The sequence below is a fragment of the Saccostrea echinata genome, unplaced genomic scaffold, assembly GCF_033153115.1.
Source record: "Saccostrea echinata isolate AGI-Se365-2 ecotype Australia unplaced genomic scaffold, CSIRO_AGI_Sech_v1 ptg000028l, whole genome shotgun sequence".
NCBI classification, from domain to species: Eukaryota; Metazoa; Mollusca; class Bivalvia; order Ostreida; family Ostreidae; genus Saccostrea; species Saccostrea echinata.
The window spans coordinates 7,907,625-7,923,561 of record NW_026889777.1 but is presented as its reverse complement, the minus strand read 5'-3'; the positions used below and the strand labels follow the sequence as shown (position 1 = coordinate 7,923,561).

The 15,937-nt window shown below is 33.6% G+C and overlaps 1 long non-coding RNA gene across 1 annotated transcript; it reads right to left on the bottom strand.

Annotated features, from left to right (window-relative positions):
• Window positions 1-1,562: 1,562 nt before the first annotated feature.
• On the bottom strand, window positions 1,563-6,227 carry LOC133193699 (uncharacterized). Its single transcript, XR_009721976.1, has 3 exons — window positions 6,190-6,227; window positions 2,324-2,407; window positions 1,563-1,660 (listed from the first exon to the last, which is right to left on the bottom strand). It is a non-coding gene; the product is annotated as an uncharacterized LOC133193699 (long non-coding RNA).
• Window positions 6,228-15,937: the final 9,710 nt, after the last annotated feature.

Genomic DNA, 15,937 nt, shown 5'->3' with positions numbered 1-15,937 from the left:
ATGAAATTAATAAAGTTTACAAAACGCAAAGCGTGTTACAGCAAGGACGTATCAATCCAACGCGTCCAGAAATTGGAAGTTTTAATAACTTCGAAATGAAATAAGATTTTTATTATATTTTAGTATGAAATGCTATAGCAACATATAAGTCATGAAATTATACCGATACTAACAACTTTGACGTTGACCTTACCGTTTTACTTACTTTTAAAACACTTTGACCTTCGCCGTAACTTTTGAACAGTTGGAGCTAGGGCTTTTAAATTTCACAGGTATATTCCTCGAGACAAGATCTTTCTTTGGGTACCAACTTTTTCTTATCTTTTGGCCTGGATTTTGACTCGCATTTGAGAAACTTTAACCTTCGCTATAAGCTGCCATACGGGGGCATCAGTGTTTCACAAACAAATCTTGTTTTCACTGTCATTACACATGTTACACACATTCCAAATCAAATGTGTTCCATTTTTAATATTGCCACACAGGGGGCATATAATGTTGCTCAAACACTTCTTGTTTTAAGTTAGCATTAGTCGTCTTCACATTAAGAACTGAGACCCTTTAACTTACTGCAGGGGAGTCTGCCCTCTGAACCGGCGATCCCCGGACTGCCCCTGGAGGCAGGACAGGGACTCCTCTAATGGGGGCTGATTTAGTCCGCTTTGAGGGAGGGACTAGCTGAGTGGGCAAGGACTGTGGCACTGGGATCTTGTCCCGGGCTTTTTAAACCAAATGCATGCACTGAAAAGAAATCAACAAGTGTTTATTAAGCATAAAAATATCAAAGTGTTTATTTAACCAAAAAATAAGAAAACAACAAGTATATTTGGCAAGTATATATAATTTATTACTAGATTTTACTATCCCAGAAAGAATTACTGACCTTCCGTTTAATTATAAGTATGAGAACCACAAAGTCAAAATTCCTCTGAACTAAGTGTGGGTCTTTAGTTTCATGATAACTTACTAGTTATTTGATGCAAAACAGTAGAAATATTCAAGGTACATTTATTGGAGAAAGAATCAATTTATTTTATGTTCCTCCATGTTGGAAGGTCGACATAGTGTTGATTTTATTTACAGCAAAATAGATTAAGTAGTAGCCTTTTTAAATCGGATTCATACTCTGCATCATTTTCATTATTTTTCAATATACAAATTAATCAAATCCTTTCTGAATAAATCAGTTCAGAGTCAAAATGAATTACATCAAAGAAATACTTCTGACTAAAATCAGCTCTTAACATTCAATGCTACAAAATTATAACAGGCTAACAATTCACCATTCCAACCAATTTGATTTTGTCCAAATAACGGGGTCCAGGTCACTATTTCCCTCTCTGGTCATAAGCTTTCTATGTGTTAAGTTTGAGCTTCTACAATTCCTCCTTTTCAGTTAATTTTACATTTCTAAAATCTCATTTAATATAAAGACATGGCATACCTCTCAATAACATCTGCATGAAAACTGTTTCCGTTTATTCGCAGAATCTAGCATATGAATTATATCAATTAATTTCATCTTTTGAAATCTTGCTATCTTAATGTATAATACTGACCACAAAAACTCATCTTTGTCCAGAAAGCCATCTTTGTCGATATCACTAAGGTCCCAGATTTTACCCAGGACCTCAATGGGAAGTTAAGAGTTGATCAGCATCTGTAAAAAGAAACCCATAATAAACTGTTAACCTTTGTCTGAAATCAAGATTTTATACAGATACATTTATTATTCCTTGTATTTTTTAGGACACATGTTTTACTTAGTCTCTTCACCGTTTAAATCTACACGTATACATGTACATCCAAAGCTGAATAACTTGTAATAAAGGAAGCAATATTCATCAAATTAATCAGAAAAAAAAACAGCCAGACTCTGTTTTCACTAGGCCGCTACAGTGTAACATAGTATTTCATATCTTGCCTTTTTATTTATTAAGTGTGATCTTGTCTCCTTATATCAAGGTATAATAGGGCACAGTCTTACTTCTGTTAAAACTGGTCCACACTTTGCTTCTTACTTAACAGTTTACCTGACAGTCAATTAATTTATTAAGCGGTCACAGGGTGTTCATTTCTTGTACATACTTCACATTCTACTTCCGATTTGATACATGCATGAACTTTATACCTGACAGTAAATCACTGACATAGTTCTGTTATTTTAGACTGGTTCAAACTTTAAAATATCTGCTGTAGACTGGATCAAACTTCATTGCAACTGTTAAAGACTGCTTCAAACTTTATTTCAGCAATTACACAGTATGGTTCAAACTTTATTTCATGATCAGCTGTTGTAGACTGGTTCCCATATTTTACTTACTTGTTTAACCTTATCACCAGACAATATATTGTTCACTGGGTTCAGACTTTTATAAACTGGTTCATACTTGGCCTTCTCAGTATCCTGTAAACAATCAAGTGATGTATACAATTTTAATAAAATAGGCAGTGCTAAAATAACATAAAAATATATATTCTATATACCAAAACATTTGCACTATTTCTTTTATCTGATATTGATAGGTAATTTTCCTATGAAGAACTAGTTAACCCCCTCCCCCCTTGTGTAAGACACAACACAATTCACAATAGCTATCATACACTTTTGTCAGAGTACGATTATTTTCAGTATGATATATTTTGATTGAAGGACATAAATCCAATGTGTTTTTTGTCTTGTTACACTAAAAACAGTTACTTTACATGCGAATTGAAACGGAGAAATTGACTAAAATGAATTGTCAATGACTGTTAATCACTCTCGTGAATCCGCGCCGGTTGTGAATTGTTTGGATGAAGTGAAAATGGCGGAGTCAATCAACCGCTTCGATTTATCGAATGATTTTAGTGTTATATAATTGACATTTGGTGTCTAATTTTACAACTAAAAGACAGCCTTTATCTATAAACAATTATTTATCCTGTAACTCTGTCATAAATCCTCGAATTTAATGTAAAGAAACTGTTCCAGTAGGTGACATACTAGATCAACGTAACATGTTTGGATGACAATGCTTGCAAAACTATGTACGGTTTGGATTAACTTGTGATACGGTTTGGATGAGATTGACCCCAATGTTCGTTGTTTTAAAATAGTACTTAAAATCATAAAATAACATGGTAAAATTACAATGTGGTACGAATACCAATAGACTGCGTTTTCCCGAGCAATGAATCGGACGTCATTTGTTTCTGATAAACTGACAAATTTCGTGAGAAAGAAATATAATTCAGACACTGAAAACTAGTAATTATGTCCCTAAGTTATGTATCCAACAAACATTTAGAACAGGCACATAGTTTCGTTTTTGATGGGGGGGGGGCAGAATTTTTCTTTAAGACAACTTACCTGAAAAATCTTTAACAAGCAAAAAAAAGGGGGATGTCAAAAATCAAGAATCCTATTTCGTAGAAAGGAGTGGGGTTTTTTTCACGGACAAATTTTAGTAAAACACTACATCGAAGGATGATTTGACTATATTGTAAACCCAAAAGTTGGAGGGGCGGGCCTTTCAATGAACATTTTCAACAGTAAAAGGTTATATTTGGGGAAAAAAAGTGAGTGGAGGGCAGTCCCTCCGATACTAAATGCTTGTAGGTAATATCTTTTCTTCAACTACACTTTATCCTCTTTCTCATGTATGCAATCACCGTGGCAAGCAGTTTGCTAAGAAGTGGGGTCCGACGATACTCGATCAATCGCATAATACAGGCCATCAGTCTGGTCTGTAGTGTAAAACTGTGTAATACATATGTATATGTTAGAAGACCCTCTCAAACAGGTATATTACCATAGGCGAATCTAGAGGGGGAAGAGGATCTGGACCCCCCCCCCCTGGATTTTCAGAGTTAATAAATGTACAATGTATATAGTAAAGTTACCAAAAATTGACATTGGAGGGTGGTACCCATTGTACAATGCATATATAAAGGAAAGCGAATCTACATGTACCCCCCCCCCCCTTTCATCCACTCTACTCATACGAAGTTTATGGAGTTGTTTTGGCTTGTCAATTTTTTAGTTAATTTGTACTAGTAATTACGTATGCATAATGCACAAAAACTTAGGTAGTGTTTCATGTAGCCATGGAGATAATTTTTCGTCGCTATCTTTGCGTTCTTGTATATTGTCAGACATGAGGGCAAGAATGACCAGGTTCATCCAGTTTAAGACAATCGACGACTTCCTTTTTGATAACTCACCATTGATGGAATACACTTTGCATATAATATTTTTTTCCTGTCTGACTTTCAAAACATCACTAATTTTGCATGTTTTTTTAATAAGTCACACACGTAGTATCATTTTCATGCGCGGATTTAGGGGGTCGGGGAGTCCGGACCCCCCCCCCCCCCCTTGGAATTTGCAGAGATATAGTATGTATATACTGAAGCAAATAAAAAATGACTTTGGACCCCCTAGAAAACGTGGACCCACCATGAAATAGGTTTTTTTTCACGTTTAAGAATGGACTTTACCTTTTTTATTTTGCATGTCAAGAAATTTACTGGGTTGGAAATTTTTTGACATGGGTGGACCCCCCCCCCCGGAAAAAATTCCTGGTTCCGCACCTGGTTTTTGAGAAAAGGGGAAGGGGGTTATCAACTTTAGAGTCAGTCAACGACTTCCTACATGTAGGAAAAAAGGGGAGAGGGCGTGTCCGAAATTTGGTACTACATATACGTGTCTGTATAAAGTTATATGATACTAGTGTTTATATTATCATAAACGGCATTTTTCTCCATTTAAGTGCATCTTAAACAACCAAAATGGTTCTACAAGATTTAGAAATTTGAAATTGTAGACTGTCCAAACCGAAACATCAAAATGTTGAATTTGCATCCAAACCAGAACATTCTCATTATCCAAACCGTAATATATTTGCTACGGGTACGTAAAATGAAACGCGTTTTTATACATTTTTTTTTGTATGGAAAACAAATTAAAATTTCAATGCCTCATTCGAAAAATGATTTTTCTTTCTTTTGTTCGATTCAGATTTTAAATATATTAAGTATAATTTTAATAATCACAAATGAACACTTACTAAAGGGGAAGAAATGTCATGTGCTTCGATAAAAAACCGCATCGATGAGAAATTTAAATGCACTCTAAAAACAAAATTAAAACACATCATTTTGATAAACAAAATGCCTATAGAATTTCGATAAAAAACGAATAAGTAATTTAATATTTACCGAAATATCAACTGGGAAATGGTACACAGAATTCGCCGTTTGTACATTTTACGCCATTTTCACTTCATCCAAACATGTCACAACCGGCGCGGATACACGACAGTGGTTAATGATTATTCTATAAACTATTACCCTTCAAGAATCACATTTTTTTATCACATTTAAAACTATTATTATTTTTTATCACATTTAAAACTGTTATCCTTCAAGAATAACATTTTCTATTATTATTTCATAAGTGCTGTGTGGCATGTTTCAAATAATGTCAAATCTCCAAATCAGAGGACTAAATCGAAAATGGACATTTTGTACCATGTATCAAACTGACAAAAATTAATGTGATAAATGGATACCACCATTTCAATTCTACCTTGTACAAGCCTTCATTACCAACCTACCTACCGTCATCCTCGCAAGCCAAGGGTCCTGAGTCAACACGTTGCCGTTGGACCCCTGGCATATTTCATTCAATATTTGTGGGCTGACTGTAGCGACATCTTTCGGAAGTTTACAAATCTTGATTGTTTTTCTTATCTCTCAACCAATCACATTAAGCCATTCTATGATAAACAACTTGTAACACGTGCATTTGAGGTGTCAACTGAATCCTTATCTAACTATTTATGAAAGCTTTAATTTGATTGGTGCTTCTCAATGAGAGAAGCAAGCCCACGATTATTGAATGAAATATGCCAGGGGTCCAACGGCAACGTGTTGACTCAGGGCCCCTGGCTTGCGAGGATGACCTACCGTATTTAAAATCACATAAATTGTAATAGATTTACTAAAAGCAAATGCACATATAAATCATAACCCTCCAAAAAGTCAATTTTCTACATCTTAAAGATGATGATTTTGGGTAGTAAGGAAAATATCAGAAAAAGTAGTAGATTTCTGCGACAAAGAAATTTAAAGAGAGAGAGAGAGAGAGAGAGAGAGAGAGAAATGACTACTGTTCTTTTCATGCTTTGCATAATAAGAACTTACAGTGATGCACCACGGCACATTAGCGACATAAGCTGTCATTAGAAGGAGGTGATACAGTGCAGGAAACTAATTTTGTTACAGAATCGATGCTGATTTGAATGCTTCCTTTGCTTGCTGATTTGAATGCTTCCTTTGCTTGCTGATTTAATGCTAGTAATCCTTATCCTGATGCTGTTTTATAATTAGGTCAATGCTACCGGAAGTAGCATCATGCTACCGGAAGTAGATAATGAATTTCAGCATTGCTGTTTAAAGCAATAAAAGTGCCTTTTACAATTATTTGATCATAATATCTCACTATGTATCAATAATGTGAATACTTTAACCAATATTCTTTCTTTCTTTTTTAATTTTTTACTGAATTAAAACTCATTGATTTTCTGATGCTAGTAGGATAATGCTGATTTTATGTAGGTCAATGCTGGTTTTATCCTTTGCTTGCTGATGCTGATCCTGGTAATGCTGTTTTTTAAATGCTGATGCTGATGCTAGCTCGATCCTGATGCTACTAATGCTTATGCTGATGCTGGTTTATGTAACAAAATTAGTTCCCTGCACTGTAGTCAGGGGAGATTCAGTACTGGTCTCCAATGGTCCCTGTACAAAGTAAGTAGAAATTACATAGCAATCTAAGATAACTGAACTATGTAAATTACGGTTCAGAGTTATGAGGTTTTTTTTATCCATCAACTTCCAAATTCAAGAGAAATACAAATATAACATTTAGATAAAATATACCAAAGTTTAGAAGGCGAAATAGGAAAACTTCACTACTAGAGGTTAATCCTAACACACCAATATAAAACTACGTATGTCATACTAGTTTATATTCTTTCTATGTCTAAAAATTAATTCAATAATATTTCTAAGATTCTTGGACTGTAACACGTTTTTTGATTATTATGTTCGTTTCTCTATGAGAATTGCAGCTTTATTTTAATAAGAAATAAGCACTGAAACAAAATAAAATATTATACAGGGATGAGGAATATTCTGTGAAATTTTCAAATATTTACATTGGCTAAAACGCTATTACCGACAAAATGACTGAATCGTTTATAATCGTGTAACGAGCATAGTCTTGCGTGAATCAAAGTTTTAATTTTGCACATTTAAGGAAGTTTAAATTTGAAAGTAGAAAAGCCAAGGTAGAGAGTCCCCAAGACGAATATAAAATATAGTTATACCCATATATTTAAGATGTATTTTACTCTTTATAATTATTATGATATTTTGAGAAAAAGATAAACTAGAGGTACAATGAGCAGTTAGCTAACAAAATGATACACTCCTCCCCGGCTACCAAGCCGCGCTTGTAAAATAGCACAGTACATTTTTGCTGAGGGAAACCCCAAAACAGAACATAGAATAAGAGATGCACAATGGCAATATGTAATAAAGATTCTGTGAAAGTCTCATTTAATTTTATTCAATAGTATAGGAGGATATATACGAGAGCTTTTCGGAAATTATTGAGACAATGTATATATTTTTTTTCTAATAAACGTCTTTCGGTGAAAATTTGCATATACGTTTGACAAATACAAAGAATTAATAAAAGCAAAAAATATTTTACAAATATTTTATTTCTTCTTTACAGTGGTATATTAATGAGTCAATGGTAGGGGTGTCCGGCGCAGTCACGAAATCAGATATTGAAAAAATGTAACCAACTATGGTTGACCCATAGTAAGAGCGAAAATAATTCAAGTTATGTATATAATTTTTCAGTTTGATTTTGACTTCATTTTGCGCAAGTTTGTTAGAATTTCGATCAGAAATACGGAGATCATAAATAAATTTAAGCGCGGCATAGAAATCTGAGAACGACGACAAAATGGATTTTGACGTCAAGGCGGCGCAGCGAGCATACCTATAATTATGTGTAGCGCTATGGAGAACTTTTTCCAAACTAAACGACCTGTCCATGCATGCATGTTTATAATTTCACAGGAACTTGTCTAATTATCCTATAAAGTAGAAATTTTGCACATTTATTTTATTCGTTCTTTACAAAATGTTGACGAATTTTCATGAATTTATCTCTGACCTTTATGGAGTAAAAGTAAATGTCTCAATAATTTCCGAACAGCCCTCGTATTTATATATACGATATTTAAAATCAGAATATTGTCAAATGGTGAAGCCGGAATCTTACAATGAAGTATATGATTTTATTTAATAGATATTATGTATATACACATGTATATTGAAAGTCTCTCTTGCAGAGAACTTTTTAGTGTATCTACGAACCATGCTTGGAGCTTTTAGCTAAAGAATGACAATATTCTGATTTTAAAGGTAAAACTCTGTGTTAAAACTTTCCTTATATTTTATCACATGCTGAATATTCAATGTACGAGTGAATAAATCCGCACATAATCACCCACGTAATCCGCACACTTATGAAAGATAACTCGTGCTCATGAAAGATAACTCGTGTTCGCCTACCTGTACATTGTACCATCTAGCGTTAAAAAGGGGGCGAAATCGCAATGTTATGAAGATTCATCCTTTAAAGTGACATAGTGTCGATCGTCCATTGGCACATAATGTCGTCGGTGACTTTATGTGCCGATGTAATAATTATGCCTAATTTTTCTTCTGCTGAACGAGTGACAATGCATGCAGTACAATTTTGCACAGAGAAGCTACAGACTGAAATGTGTGCGATGAATTTTCAATTGATTGATAAATAGTAAAAATAATTTTAACAGCAATCAGTTATTATTATTCATCTGTGATCGGAAGGTCGTGAGTTCGATAAAAAAAAAGGTAGCAACTGTTCCTTCGCAAAGCGCTTCTCTATATAAATTCTCTAACGGGACGTAAAACCAACATTCAATCAATCATCATACAAACTCAGGTTCAGGACGGCAATATGTATCACAAGGGTCTGCACACTTTGTCGCCAGCGACAGTGTGTGCAGGTATATTTTATCCCTTGGCGACAATTTGTACCGATTGGCGACAATACGTGCTACGCCGGCGACAATATATGCTGAGGCAATAATATGTGCCGATACAGGTCTCTCTTGGCTCATTCAAATGTTAGGTTATAACCAGTCTTCACACGAAATTTTACAATAATCAGAATACCGTCAATGATCCTTTTCTTGTATCTACATAGTGCGTATTTTCTTTAAACTACCTGTACATATGTGTGTCTAGAAAGGTTTGCAAGCGCTTATAATGCTAAATTGGATAGATTCAGTTCTTTATTTAGCTATCCAATATCTGAGGCAGTAAATGCATTTTCGCAAAATTGGCATTTTGAGAATAATTAGTCAGTTCCACCTATCAGTTTAGTGTGTGAGGCGAAACATCACTTGACACTGTTTATAAGCATTAACAATAACAAAGCTCGTGCCCTGTTTACAAAACAGTTTACGTTCCACCGGGTGTGTTCAATTTCTTAAACTCTGCACACATCACTGAGCACGGACTGACAATACTTGTGAGTTTGTTTTGTATTCTCACATTTCTACTCTGAATTTTCTGGATTATATCTGTAATTTTTTCATGAATATTCAACAAAATTTCTACTTTTCTAAAGTATAAAGGATAAAGAAGAAGGTACAGTTTGGGCTTTTTTATGCCCTAAAAATCTAATGTTTTTAAAAAGTTGTGAAATTGGCTTAAATATAAGTTTAGTAGATGAATGTGATAAATGATGAAAGAATATGACATGAAGGGGACCACTGTGGAAATATGACGTCAGTTATGTGTTACATTTCTATTTTAAACATGAAAAGCCACAAAAGGGTTCAATTCTAGGGTTATTTTTCTTAAGAAAATAGTGTCCACAGCCGTTGCCCACTTCAATTTTTGGATATGTTTTGTAAAATCTTTTAAAAGATCATATTTATAAAAAATCTTTGTCGGCGATGCATGTGTTCTATATTATTTAATATAAAATTTTACAGAAAATTGATAACTTCTACTTTTTAAAAAAAATACGGGAAAATGCACAAGTTCATGACGTCACAATTAGCATTTAGGGTATTATATGATTTAAATGTTCTCACTGCATGGAATTTTAATGATTCAGAAAGCATTTCATTTTCTTGCATCTCTGTCATTCTTAAGAAAAATCCAGGGCAAAATTGTATTGAAACCGTATCTTGTTCTTTACTTTGTGAAAGTGCAAAGATGTGTCAATTAAACTTGTCCTGAAATTTGTAGTTCAATAATTTCCAGATAACATAAGTTTTGTTTTTAATGTATTTCCGTGTGAAATGCTACAGCTACATACATGTATGTCATGATATAAAACATAAAATTTGAGAAAATATTTACTTCAAATCTGTGTTTATGCCCCTTTAAATAGCCTGTTTGATTCTGACTGTTTAACTCAAGAGTATAACCTGTACGAATTTGTGCAGATAGTTCATCAAGACAAGGGTTTTGAGGAAGTGTCTAAGGTACATGTATACGGATTTTCACTTTTGTTCGACAAGGCCTGTTGTACGAAAGGTCGAGGATTTAGTTTAATCTATTTAAAAAAATCATGTTTGTTTGAACTGGTGAATAAGAACTTAACTGAACTTAGAGGCATACTGATGAACTACATAGTACTATTCTAATTTTTGTTACATCTCTATATATACGAGGGTTGTTACATGTAGAAAAGTTCGCGGACAAGTTCTTTAGGAGCGCGCTATTTTCGTAAAATCAGTAGAACTCTGCAGATGAAAACTATACGTATTTTCCAATAAATATGCAAAAATTTGGTGTTTTCCGAAATCGATCTGAAGAACCCGTATTAAAGATATGATTTTGATATGTGGAAAGACCAGTCATTCACGCTGTATAGTTTTCAGATGGATTCAGAAATTCAAAAATAAAAGAGTACAATTAAATGATCGCAGTCAAACTGGTCGATCGAAATCTGTAGGGGCACCAAAAATATCGATGCTGTGAGAAACATGATATCTAAAAATGCCAGATTTACATTGATAGACATTGCTAAGACACGAAACATTTCATCGTCACAACAGTTTATAGAGTTCTGACTAATGAAATGAAACTGACAATAACTATATCAGATGGGTGCCTTATTTTCTTACAAATGCCCAAGAGAAAACACAGATTAAATGTGCCAATGGTCTATTCAAAAATAAACATTTTTACCAAAAAAGAAGATTTGATAAACTTGAGTGATGGATAACGAAACATGGGTGTACTTTTTATGGCCAAAAAGGAAGATTATGAATAAAATGTGGAATCAAAGAGAAAGCTGTCGTCCTATTATTGCAAAGTGAAGCAAGGGCTCCAAATATGTTTCATTAATTTTTCTTTGTTCAAGATGTCCGGTAAAACATGTACATACAGCCAAAGGAAGGACTATCAGTGGTAACATTTATGTTAAAATGTAACACAGGAAAGTTAAGCAGATTTCCTGCAAAGCAAGTCCAAATACTGGTCCCTAAAGTATTTTTCCTGTATTTGACAACGCTGCTGTAAATAAGCATAGAGAAATAAATAAAATTTTGAAGAAAGGAAAGTTTACAGAGCTTAGCTATCCCCCATATTCGCTAGATCTCAGACATTGTGGGATATTTTTCTTCCAAATAATCAGGAAAGCAATCAAAGGAAGACTTTACAATTTCAGGTGTACCATGGAAAGTGCTATTCATCAGTGTCCTTAGGGCATCCCTAAAGATGATTATGGTGAGGTTTTCTGGTCATGGGTACAAAAACTTTAGACGTGTAAATGTTCACAAGGAATGCTTTGAGGGATTGAAAGTATTATGAATTTGCTTTACGTGCTTTTCCTACTCGTATTTTTAGATGACCTTTTGCATTATTTATTGAACGACAGTCGTATTAACTAGTTCAGACTGAGTGTCGCATCAAGAATCAAACATGAAGAAAAAATTTAAAATCATGGAAATTTTATCCTAACAATAGGACTCTATTGTACAATGAAAACTATGCATTTTTGCCTCCTCTTTCAGACTAGCATGCACAGTTCTAAGAAATAACAACTTGTGTCTTGACTAAAACATTAATCTAACTCCACCTGTGTACATTTTTCTTATCTATCACTAAAATCTTGAGTGGTAAATAGGTATATACATGTATAAGTAACTGTCTGCTGAATTAAATAACAATGATTGATGAGTGAATGCAGGACATGAATGAAGTGCGAACGCAAGCGGGAATTTAATGGGGAGCGATAACTCAATTGTGATCAACACTTTCAAATAACGAATAGTATATGTCTCAAATGTAGGTTATTCTTACATTTTACTTATTCTTTGAATGGGCAGCGAAAGTGAAAAAAAAATGAAGCAAACTAATTTATAAATTCTGTGACACAACATCAAAAGCTAAATCGCGTTTTATTATGAATAATTCCTGAAGAAAAATAAAATAAAGATTCATACAATGTCGTGCGACCGATTTTTGTTCAGGTACATTTTCGTATATATGCATATATTTTTCTTCTTTAACATATATCTTTGCACTCATATTTTCTTGGGTAAAGAGAAGCACTTGCGTTTAACCATACAGAAATTAATGATTAGAAATAATAATTTAAAAAAAACACAATGATTTATGGAAAATTCAGGAAGTTGTTTAGCATGTTTAACAATAGTTATTTCCATTCATATGTCGACTCGATATATCCCAGTGAGATTGGAATTAAAGATACCACAGTCAGATACATCTGTTTCATATTTGGATATTTTACTATTATAGGTGCTTAGACACAGATTTGAACTTAACATTTTCTCAAATTTTCTGTATAATATCACGACTTATATATTGCAATAGCATTTCACACGAAAATATAATTAAAAACTTATTTTTTCTGGAAATTATTGGAACTACGAATTCCGGGACGCGTTTGATTAACACATCTTTGCACTTACACAAATTTTAACTTTATCCTTAATATTTAAGAAAAGAAGCGATTTTGTTATGTATTATTGAAAAATATTACATTTATAATCCAGAAAATTAAGAGTAGAAATGTTCGAAAGCAAAACAAACTCACCAGGTATTGTCAGTCGGTGCTCAGTGATGTGTGCAGTTTAACAAATTGAACACACCCGTGAAACGTAAACTGTTTTTGTAAACAGGGCACGAGCTCTGTTATTGTTAATGTTTACGATTTCACCGGGTGTGTTCAATTGTAAAACTCTGCACACAACACTGAGCACGGACTGACAATACTGTGAGTGGGTTTTGCTTTCGAACATTTCTACTCTGGATTTTCTGGGTTATATTTTTAATATTTTTCATTAATACACAACAAAATTGTCACTTTTCTTAAGTATTATGAAGAAAATTAAAATATGTGAAAGCGCAAGGATGTGTCAATCCAACGCGTCCAGAAATTCGAAGTTTTAATAACTTGGAGATGAAATAAGATTTTTATTATATTTTAGTATGAAATGCTATATCAACATATAAGTCATAAAATTATACAGAAAATTTGAGAAAATATTAACTTCAAATCTGTGTCCAAGCACCTTTAATGGTAACCTAACAACAAAGCTTCTTGATATACGTGATGACTTCAATTTTTCAATCGTCATCTTCACTTACTTATGTATCAATATGCCCTTATTACAAATATGTACCTACGTATGGGGTTTCCGACTCCCAGTTGATTCAGTATGCAAGAGCATGCTCTACGTATGGAAAATTTCTAAAACAAGACAAGCTATTGACAAACAAGTTTGAAAAAAAAGGATATCAACAGTTTCGTTGAAGTCATCATTTCGCAAGTTTTATGGTCAATACAATGACCTTGTCAGTAAATACAACCTTTCATTAAGTCAAATGCTGACTGACGTTTTTCATGCTAATTGTTAGGCCATTATTTACACATTGAATTGTGTACGGCGGGTATGACCAGTCGGCAGAGGATGCTCACTCCTCCTTGGCTTTGATGTTTTTGGAGGTCCATGTTTGCTCTTCTCCCATTTGTATTATTTAAATGGACAATGAGCTTGAATACGTTCGTTATCTCCATATTTCATGTAAACGCTTCAAATGCCGAGTTGTTGCACCTCGCATTCCCTGCTGACTTTATGAAATAAAAGAGAAAATACAGTATATTTATAGTTTAACTTTCTCAGTTAGTCTTATTTTAATAATCGATAAGTTTTAATACTCGACTAAGAAGACATTTAAAAGTTGATGTATTTTCATTTTAATCAAAAATATAACTTATGTACAGATAGTATAGTCTATTTTTTTTTTCAAATTGTTTCAAGTAATACGGGCCCAAAGTTTAAAAAAAAGAACATTTGTTACGACACACTTTTTAGGAATACTAAGCTTAAAAAAAATACTGAGTTTTTTTTTTTTTTTTTTTTTTTTTTTTTTTTGCTTTCTGACATTTCCAAGCAGAAGTACTCATTTTAGCCGTTTGATCTTAGTGCCACAGTTTTAATTTAAAGTTGCCAAGACTTAAAATTCTTTAAAAGGTTCTTCTTTCTGTAGTTTATGATTTCAAAAGTAGGATAGGTAGGATAAGTAGGGTAGGATTTCCCCTCTTTTATCAATGCATTAATCATATCGAAAATATTTTGGCTAATTAAAAGTTTTTACAAAAGTCAACTGATTTTTTAAAATGGAAATGTGAGTGTTTTCTACTCCAGAATTGTCAAATTCAGTAAGAAATCTTAAATCATTGAGTCTCAAGAATTTTAGCTCACAGTAAATTGTAAAATTAGCCACTCAAAAATCGGGGGGGGGGGGACGAAAAACTAACAATACATTGCAAGCCGAAGCATAAGCATGTCCCCTCGACCCAAGAGGTGTTATATTGAATTTGAAAGCAGATAGCAAATACTTATCCAAATTTTTTGCAAAATTTCAAATTTTAGGAATAAATGACTTATTTTTAGTTCCATGGCATCTGCAACTAATTTGGATATTTAAACACCAGAAACTTAAAGAGACTAACATATCAATTATATGTAAATGTAGTTTGAAATACAATTGCAGAAAAAATCCATTGAAAGTAATATTCCTTTTTGTTTCCATGGACACAGTTAAAAATTTGTCCAAACGATTACATTGTACCAATTCTTTTTTCCAGAAACCAGTTTGACCAGATGAAAAGAATAAGATTTTAATGAATTAAAAGAATGGTTGGACAATTACTGAGAAAAATGAGATTTAAAATTTCAATTTTTCATACTTTGTATGTTTCAATGGAACTGGTCGCCATTTGAAGAAGGGACATTTGTAACAATGTGTCGCCCCCTCCCCCTCATACATAAGTACCACCATGACATTTATTGGGGGATTGGCTCGGGGGGTTATCGCAATCTATAACTACAACGCAGAGTAGGATTTCCCCCCGGAAAATTGAATCTGATGTGGGATTTCCGTGTGTGTGTGTGTGTGGGGGGGGGGGATCCTACTCTATCTAGTCAATTTTCCGTGGGGGAAATCCTACTCTAGAGCCTATTTTCCGAGGGGAAATTCCACTCTAGAGGCAGTTTTCCGGGGGAAATGATTTTAGGGAGGAAAGCCTACTCTACAAGACCTTACTACCTTACTACATGTTTACACGTATTATATACGTTATTCTTTTTTTTTGGGGGGGGGGGGTCATTGAAAATACACAATGCCTTAATTATTGTTAGTTTAAAAAAAACAGGACTTTTAACTAAAAATCTAAATAAAGGAAACGTTTTTGATGTTCCAAGTCATATTTTGACACTCTTGGTAATTTTTTTCGTAACATTTTTTGTGCTTTTTAAGGAGGTTACGTGGA